The 9,250-nt window shown below is 46.5% G+C and overlaps 1 long non-coding RNA gene across 2 annotated transcripts in view; it reads right to left on the bottom strand.

The window, feature by feature from the left end:
- LOC147272546 (uncharacterized) overlaps window positions 1–9,250 on the bottom strand; it is a 73,825-nt gene that overhangs the window by 21,737 nt on the left and 42,838 nt on the right. For both annotated transcript variants that reach the window (XR_015110284.1, XR_015110261.1), the window contains exon 2: window positions 3,881–3,955. This is a non-coding gene — a long non-coding RNA (uncharacterized LOC147272546). The remainder of the gene's footprint in view (window positions 1–3,880; window positions 3,956–9,250) is intronic.

Consider the following 9,250-nt stretch of genomic DNA (forward strand, 5'->3'; position numbering starts at 1 on the left):
GATAAAAGCGGTGACACGGCAGCGATGGAGGGATCAGGAGCATGACAGGAGGACAACGGGAGGAGTGGCGAGGTGGGAGGAGGCGGCACTGAACTGGGCTCGAGTCAGCCTGCTGGTGAAACACTGAGGAGATGCTGCTGGGTTTCCTCAGTGTGTTCGACTGATTCATTAAAGGACAAGTTACACTCCTTTCACCAGTGACTGAGATTTGGTGAAAAATGTGGCTTCTCATTTTTGTGCATGAGTGGGTTTAGAAAACGTCTGATCTGTGGAGGTTCAGAGAGGTTTCCTAGCGACGGACCGGACATGGAGCGGAAGAACGAGTATTTGATTCGGAACATGCCAACAAAATGTAAAAGGGAAGATTCCCACAGCTGCCGCACATGTAAACGCCTCATCTGGCTAGAGGACGAGCACACGCCATTGTTTTCACATGAACGTGAGCATGAGGCGGCGACGTGTCGTCTCGCGTCACAGAACTCACCTCACTTGTGGAAAATGGTGGCTCCCGCATCAACGGAAAGTGCGACATTTTCCAACTTTTACGACAAAAGAGTGAGAATTTTGAAATGGAGCAACGCCCAAATATTTCCCAGAGTTTTGCTGCTCTCGCGTCTCCTTGCGGTGATGCAGAGCCCGGATACACCACACACAAGCTCAGATTAGGAGAGCCAGCTAAGTGCACAGCAGTAAACGTGGTTTCAAGTGTGCTCCCATGAAACTCAGCCAACCGTCAGTGTGTTCTTGCACACAACCTTCGTCTGCTCAGACATCATCTGAGCCCTACAGTCAGAGTTCTGTACTCCAGCCATGTAAAGGGCAATGTCTGCAACACACGTGTTCTAGCACACAAGCGATGACATCCTCAGACATGAAGCTTGTCTGCTGTCCTATCAGGGAGCAGAGCAGAGACCTGAGGACAAACCACTCACCACCACTGGAGCGCCGCTGCCATACGGGTTTAAAACATTAGGTGAAGGGTATTTTACTCCACGAGTCCCCCCCCCCCCATACACACACACACACACACACTGCATATAGAAGTCAGGGCAACAGCAGGATTTATTTGCTACCTGCTTGATTGACTGACAGTCGTAGAAATACTGCACTGTCTCAAAACATAGGAGTACTGGAGAATTATAACCAAAAGCCTGCCGACGTCAAACTGGACAGATGATCAGGATAAGAGTCAGAAACGACCGTGTCCATCATTCTGTCTGTCTGCAGCATCAGGAACTTACATTATTATCTCATCATGGTGCTGTCAGCAGCCTGTTCTATCTAGAACACACACACACACACACACACACACCATGTATATACTGTCATCCTCTACTGATAAAATGTTCAACACGCTTCTCTCTCTGTCTGACAGGGACCTTAAAGGGTATTTTTGGAAACAAAGTCACACACAAACACACACATTTTCATTTACTGTCTGATACCACATATTAATGTGTGTGTACACACTTTGTCTATATATATAGAGAGAGAGAGAGACAAGCCTGAAATTGCTCTTACTCCTGGCAAATTTTATTCAATCAGCAAGTTTTTGAGGATTGGAAAAGACACAGGTGTCTCCCAGAAGATAATAAGATCAAAAACTTCTTTCTCAGCCTTTATTGACATTTGAACACCAAGTGTCGTGTCCCAAATCACTCATACTCTTCGCAAACTGTCCCAGTCTAAGGGAAAATCCAAAGTTCTGTACCATTCCAAATGGCCCGAGCTGCTGGAAAGCTCCTAATTAGCCGTACTCATTGGGAACAGCTGTTTTCATCAACTCAGCAGGACCACCGCTCAGACCATCCTGGTGAATCTGGGCTCTGCTGGCGGACACTGCTGGGTTCTGGACAAATAAGAGGACTTCTTGTCTTCTGTTTTATGGTCAGATCAAACAAAAATTGAATTGTTTGGCCGGAATGGTGTATCCTTTATTTGGTGTGAAAAAGGAGAAGCCTTCAACCCTGAGAACACCGTCCCCACTGTCGAACATGGAGGTGGGAACTTAAAGCTTTGGGGGTGTTCTTCAGCCGATGGACCACAGAACCTAACCACCGTAAACGTCACGGCGAGAAAAGAGCAAAACGTCAAGATTCTCAACAACGACATCAAGCAGTCTGCAGAGAAACCACAACGACCCACAACACACCGCAGAAGCGGTGAAGAGACGGTCAGCCGACAAAAACATGAACATTTCTCAGCGGCCCAGCCAGAGTCCTGACTTGAATCCAGCTGAGCATCTGAGGGCGGAGCCAAAGATGAGGGTGAGGGCGAGGAGACCCTCCACCCTGACAGAGCTGGAGCTCATGGCTCAAGATGACCAGCGCCAGTGGAGACATGGCAAAGCTGCTCAGCAGTCCAAGGAAGCGTTTGATTGCTGTCAAAGGCTTTTCTAGAGATTATCGAGAAGGGTATGAAGAACTTTGGGCGTTCCCCATTTTGTTCTGTTGTAAATAAAAATTGAGAAATTACTTTTTCCACAATGATGCCTCTTGTACGTCCTCATACTATCTTCTGGGTCCTTTCCCAGCAAGAAAAAAACTTGCTGGTTTTATATATATATGTATATATATACACACACAAGGAATCTCCATGACTGAATATCAGCGCACACATACTTTAGTCTGCTGCATTCTTTTTTCTCTGCTGTGAATCAATTGAGAAAAACAAAGTAATTTTCTTTCAATTTGATCTTTTTACAAAATGGCTATATTTTTAACTCGGTATACAGGATTATATATAGACACCGCTACATAGGCACATAGGAGGAATAGATCCATTCCATCAATCGTCGGCCATTTTTCAAATGTGAGGATGTGATTGACCTTCTTGTCTTGCTTGCAGCCATTTAGTCTGGAAAGTTAGGCTTTTTTTTTCTGTCTATGTCATCATTTTTTTTGAGGAGAAAAATTTGATTTGCTGAGAAAACAACAAAAAGAAAGGAAAAAAAAAACGGTTTGATGATTGCCTTGGGTTTGAACGCCTATATTTAAAAGCCTTATTAATATTGATCACATCTTTATTGGTTTGCTCTGGTGGGGGGGGTGCAGGCTTGGTGTTTGTGGAATGTCTCCAGAACAATATGGGACACGTGTGTAGGGTTACTACTGTTGGTCAAAGAAAACACACCGCAAACATCAGCCTCATCCAAATACATCTGAATGTTCTAATACAAAATCTATGGGTATTCTATGATTCAAGGTGCAGATGAAGGTATTGACACTTCACCTCTGCATGCACGCACACGCACACGCACACACACACACGCACACACACACACACACACACAGAGCTCCAGTTTGTTTAGAAACTTTTCTTCTGCAAGAGAAAATTCTGCTATTGTGGCAGCCGGTACACCAAGACAGAGGAAGAAACAATAACTGACCTTGGTATTGAACATTATAGATTTCCTTTTGTACAGAATCTGTAGCTCAAGTGTTTATCTCATTGAAAGCTGTGGACACGCGTGTGTACACACAAACACACACACCAAGACTAAACCTTGGGAAGGTTGAAGGAGATGAGGAAAACTTTTGGTCGAGCAGAGACTCCAGGTGAGCTCGTTGCTACTAGAATCTCCAACAATATGAGGTCGTTTACTTGGATTTAACTTTCTGCAACAAATAAACAACCCGGGGTGATTGACAGGACGCTGAAATCGGTGAAATACAACTACATCGTCTCCACCGCACAGTTTTGGACAAGTGAAGACAGACGTAGCTACATGAGGGACGAGAGCTGGGAAAAGTTCAGCCCCTCGAATGACCTTTGACCTTCTGCGCTAACCGTCACTTCAGGAGCGTTTCGGGAAAGGTCGTGGGCTTTGACGATTCACAAGCAGGATGAGAGAAAGCCAACACAGTCACTCCCGTCTGACCTTTGAGCCGTGTCACCTGGTCTGGGCTTCAGGGGTCTTCTGTCTGCCCTCTTGTGTGTCAGCTCGACATTTGTCCTGCAAAACAGAGGAGCACAAGCGAACATGGTGTCAGACGTTCACATGTCTTGATCCGGTCATGTGGAGACACGCCGACGCCTTTGTCCCTCTCGCCTTCTACACTCAGGCTACATGATTAGAAAACACGCTTCATCTGAGAAGACGTGCGTGTGTTCATGTGAAGCGCACTCGCGAGCGCTCTCCTGTGACCACTGAGCTGCTCCAGAGTACAGAATGTTTCTGCTTTCTTGCCAGGAAGCGCCAGTGAAAATTGTTCCTCCCCAAGAAGCCGACAGAACAGAGCAGAGTTTGAAAACTTCTCTTTTTCAGTGACCTTGGTGAGATGCAGTTGAACATAATAGGAGCCAGACACCATTCGGCCTCACTTGTCTGTCTTTGCCTCACGCTGGCAAGCTCCCTCTCTTCCAATCGCTCATTTGAACGAGTGATTCTGTGCTGCCATCTCTCTCTCTCTATCTCACACACACGCGCACACACACACACACACGCGCGCAGACTCACAAAAGCTTCACTCATAACCTCCCTAACCACCCTCTCGTCTCACCCAAGGTCTCGCCAAATAATAGCAAATAGCAGATTAGCATTCGCCTCCTCTTATTAATGTGACTCAGTACACACACACACAAACACAGGCTGCAGCAAGGCCACTGGCAGAGACCTCGCAGAGTTAATTAAGGTCATCTATCCAATCACACTCTTTGCATTCAACATTCGGTATTCATATTTTTTCCACGTGTGCTACACAGACGGAGCTGAAGCTTTAGGCAGAAGGACGTCCAACACACACTCAACAACAAATAGAACAAAAGACATGGAAACTGTATCCAAGTCCGTCTTTTTCTTCTCCTTGCAGTCTCTAAATAACTGGATTTCTTTCTTCTGGACTTCTTTGGGTCAGACGCCGCCAGGCTGCTAGTTTTTAACTGTGAAGAAGAGAGCTTGACCCCTAACCTGCAGGGAGACACACCTGAAGTTCCTTTTCCACCTTGACCCCACCCCAAACTTGTCTGACCCTCTCTCTCGCTCACTCACTCACTCTCTCTCTCTCTCTCTCACACACACACACACACACACACACACACACACAAATAAGGAAACAGACGCATCTGAAGCAGTGTGAGAGCGACACAGATGCCAGGAGCGGGTGATGGTTATCAGCTGCTCTAGGAAATTAAAGGGATGGTCCAGTGCTAATATGCAGATTGATGATAAAGTCTTTGCTGTGTGTGTGTGTGTGTGTGTGTGTGTGTGTGTGTGTGTGAGTGAGTGAGAGAGAGAATGTGTGTGCATGAGAGAGAAGCAGGTACACTGAGATTATGGTGTGTGTAGCAGCAGAAGGATGAGCAGGTTGATTAATCTATGTGATATGAATACCAAATGTGTGTGTGTGTGTGTGTGTGTGTGTGTGTGTGTGTGTGTGCGCGCGCACGTGTGTGTTTTGTGTATGCCTTTGTGTAGTTCAAAGTCTACATTTAAAGTCCCATTTGTATTTTTGCCGCCGTGTCTTCCGTTAATATAGAAAAATATGTTTCAAACTTTAACTTGACCGTCGAAATCCTTCAAATGTGGGTTGATGCGATGCCACCTGTGGCTGCTGGGTGACAACAAGTGTGCGATGGCAAGATGAAAAAGAATCAAGCAAATACACAATTTCACATTCCAACAAGAATTTCACTGTCTCTGGTTGATTCTTTTCTTGACCTCTACTCTGTGTGTGTGTGTGTGTGTGTGTGTGTGTAACAAAAACAGAAAATACCAAGCGTTCCATCATGTGCACCACACTAAGCCTCACATTACACACACACACCGAGTGCGGCAAGAAAACAGAGGGGCTATGAAGGGGGGAGTGAAGGTGCTGACACACACACACACACACACACACACACACACACACACACAGGCCGAGGAGGTCGATGGTGATCATGCACCGACTTTTCCGAGACTTTAAAAACGTTTACTTTGAGATGAAGGAGCGGCGGTCAGTGCACTCCAGGCTTGGGTGAAAGCCCATAAAGCGCTCACGTGCTGAAATTTTGTGAATATTTTTTCTAATGTGATGTTAAAAAAACAAAAAAAAAAAAAAAAAAACAAACAAAAGCAAACCATCAAGAACAAAAGAAAACGTATAGTGCATCACGTGACGACTCCTGGCTGCACGAGCCCGCCGGGAGCGCTCCGCATTTAGGCAGAGGGATAAAAGAGGGAAAGTTGAAAGGGAAGCGGGTGTGATGTTGCAGGCTGATGCGCTCCTCGGGTCTCTGAATCAAACAGCTCACCTCTAAAATCAGATGCTCGCAGCTCCTTTGACAACTGCTTTGAGCTGAATGTGTGTTATTGCAGGTATTACATGAAATTGATCGTGTTATGTGGAGGGGATTATGGTGCTTTAGGGTCAATACTTCCTCCGAGCTGTTTGGCTGCTGGAGCTGAGGAGCGATTAGGCCTTTGTCTGTCACTCCCGCTTCATAGAGGCGGTTATCACACACACACACACACACACACACGGGCAAATACACAACCAACACCTACTGTCACACACACACACACACACAGGCAAATACACAACCTGCAACTACTGTCACACACACAGACAAGTGAAGAACTGCACTGATTATGGTCTTGGGTATATCAGGCTCGTTCAGTGTGCTGAGAGGTGGAACCACCACACACCCACACACATCCTTGTACTTACATCTTTGTGAGGACTTCCATGAATGCATTCCCTGGCTCCTCACCCTAAACCGAACCATCTCAGCTGACTGCCTGACCTGAACCTTGACCCTAAGCCCAACCAGAATCTGATTCTAACCCTCGACCCTGAAACCTTTGAAGACGGGCTAAAATGTCCTCACTCTGCTGGTTAAACATGCGTTCTCGTCCTCAAAACGTAGGTACAAGAGCACACTCACACAGCCCAGTATTACCAGCTGAAACTAATATATTGTCATACTTCATAGCTTCTTATTCATTCTATTATTTCCCAGCATCATTCCAGCGTGTCAGGAGCCCGTTAATCCCGTCCTGAAGGCAGCTCTACCCTGGATTAGATTACCTTTGCTCCCTGGAATCAGATCACCTCCATGTTTAACAAAGTTAGGAGCATTCATGTGTTAATGGAACATTGCTGCTCGCGTTCTTTCATGCTGCTTTTTGCAAGAGTCTCTTATTTATGCAGCAGAGTGATGTGTTGAGGAGGTCTGGCCGGGCTCGCAGCAGGGGCTGAGCCCACTATGGATGGTGATTTCCACTTTACTTTTGTGTGGTTTAATGAAAAAAGAAAAAAAAAAAAAAAAAAACCTTTAAAAACCCGGAGCCTAATGGGATTTGGTGATAAGAAATTACCAGCGCCGGGTCCTTCTCTTTTGTCTCTAGCTGAGAGTTCAATGGCTGAGCCAATAAGAGGGAGCTCAGGGCCCTGGTTACCGTAGAGACGGGAGAACACAGGTTTGGCGTCGCCATGGTAAACAGGGGAGCTGTTTGTCAAAGTTCTTTTCATATACACACACACACGAATGTTTTTCAGCGAACAATTCAAACTGAGTAGCTTTATGTGGCGATAATAGAGAAGATTAAACCGTCCACCGTGACAAGCAGGGGAAGCTCCAACACCGTCGTAGAACAAACGCATTTCCTGGTCGTTTTTGATCTTTGGTGACAAATGAGAGCCGCCAACACACTGAAGATTCATTAGAAGAACTTTGACATTTATCAGGAACACGTCCTCTTCTAAATCAGCCAGCGGCTTCACAAAAGATCATGATGACTGACGGTTCCGAATCGGTTGGTGCACTTGAGTTCAAAGTATTGAACATTACATTTGATTTGCAGCTGCTGCAGGATGCTACGCCCTCTTGTCCTCTACGTTAGAGGCCACTGAGCCGAGCAGAGTAACAACAATAGGGGAGCGATGCTCCTGCCCCGCGTCAGCTCCATGGCGGAGTGGAAAACAAGCAAATTACAGAGCACTGCCACAAACACAGTGGCCTTGTCATCTGGAGCTGCCAGTAAGGATTTCCCAAATTACCAGTAGAGCAGGCGGAGGGCTGCCCTATAGCTTATCTGCCACTCCAGCAGTGACACGGAGACGACGCTCATCCAGTGAAGGTTAGACCACAACAGGACGTGAAGCCGATACAGGCGGCGCTCTCAGATACCATCAGGGTCACAACACGGAGGCATCCCGAGCATTTCCATCAGACACGCCGCGAAGTCACCGCCGACATTTTTCAAGCACTGTTCTGTAGTGGAGTGCTGCTATTGTGTACTACTATACTTGTACACTGCAGAGTGGAGCAGGCGTCTGTTACTCAGCTGTATTGCATCACGCTAAATTAAGCACTTTGAACCTGATGAATACATGAGGCCAATAACCTGGGGGGGGGGGGGGGCCTTCCTCTCGTGCATATTCTCTCATCAGACCTCGGCACTTTGTCACCGTATTTTCTCATCTGGACATGAGATCATCGGAATGACTTTGCTAAATCGGCCTCAGTGCTGCGGATCACTTTGAAAGTCTCAGAGTACCACAGTCGAGGACAACGGCAGTTCTGAAGACTGTTTGTTCTCGGTCCAGCAGGGGGACAGAAATGGAGCTCAGCACTGATTTTTTTTGGGTGGGGGGGGGGATCAAACACTGCCTTCATGTTTAAATAACTGCTAATAAAGTACATTGCATTCACTACAGTGCAGCAGCATGTAGAAAATGAACCGCACTCGTGTGTGTGTGTGTGTGTGTGTGTGTGTGTTTAGAAATGCCGACAAGAGGGAACTTGAAGGCTCAGTTATTTTCACCACAGGTGACGACCGTCACGGGTCTGACGCTACAAGTCCTGCATGGAAAATGATTACAAAAAAAGACCTGCATCATCAATTTTGGGTCCAGATCGCTGCAGCGGAGGGACAATGAGGCCAATTTCCTGTGTCACTCCACTCTGGTGTGTTGCTCCCGGAGTAAACAGCTGAGAAGAAGTGAAGCAGGCAGAAGATTGAATTTATGTCACCGAACAATAACGATTAAAAACGGAATATTGTCCCTGATGCAGCATCTGAGTGTGAATGCTGGTAATTTCTCTTTGTAAGGAAAAAAAATGACGGGACATGAATGGGCGGGCGGGCGCACGCACGCACACACACACACACACGCGCGCGCGCGAGCAGCCCTGCAGTAATGACATTTAAATGGCTCATTTGAAGATAAAAGACCTGCTGACATCAAATGGATCCTTGTTATCATAATAGCAAACAACTAACAAGAAGCTGCATAAAAAGACAGGCCTTCTATTTGTCTGCGTG

The sequence above is a fragment of the Aulostomus chinensis genome, chromosome 1, assembly GCF_037954235.1.
Source record: "Aulostomus chinensis isolate RoL2024-O1b breed Wild chromosome 1, RoL_Achi_v1.0, whole genome shotgun sequence".
Classification (NCBI taxonomy): Eukaryota; Metazoa; Chordata; class Actinopteri; order Syngnathiformes; family Aulostomidae; genus Aulostomus; species Aulostomus chinensis.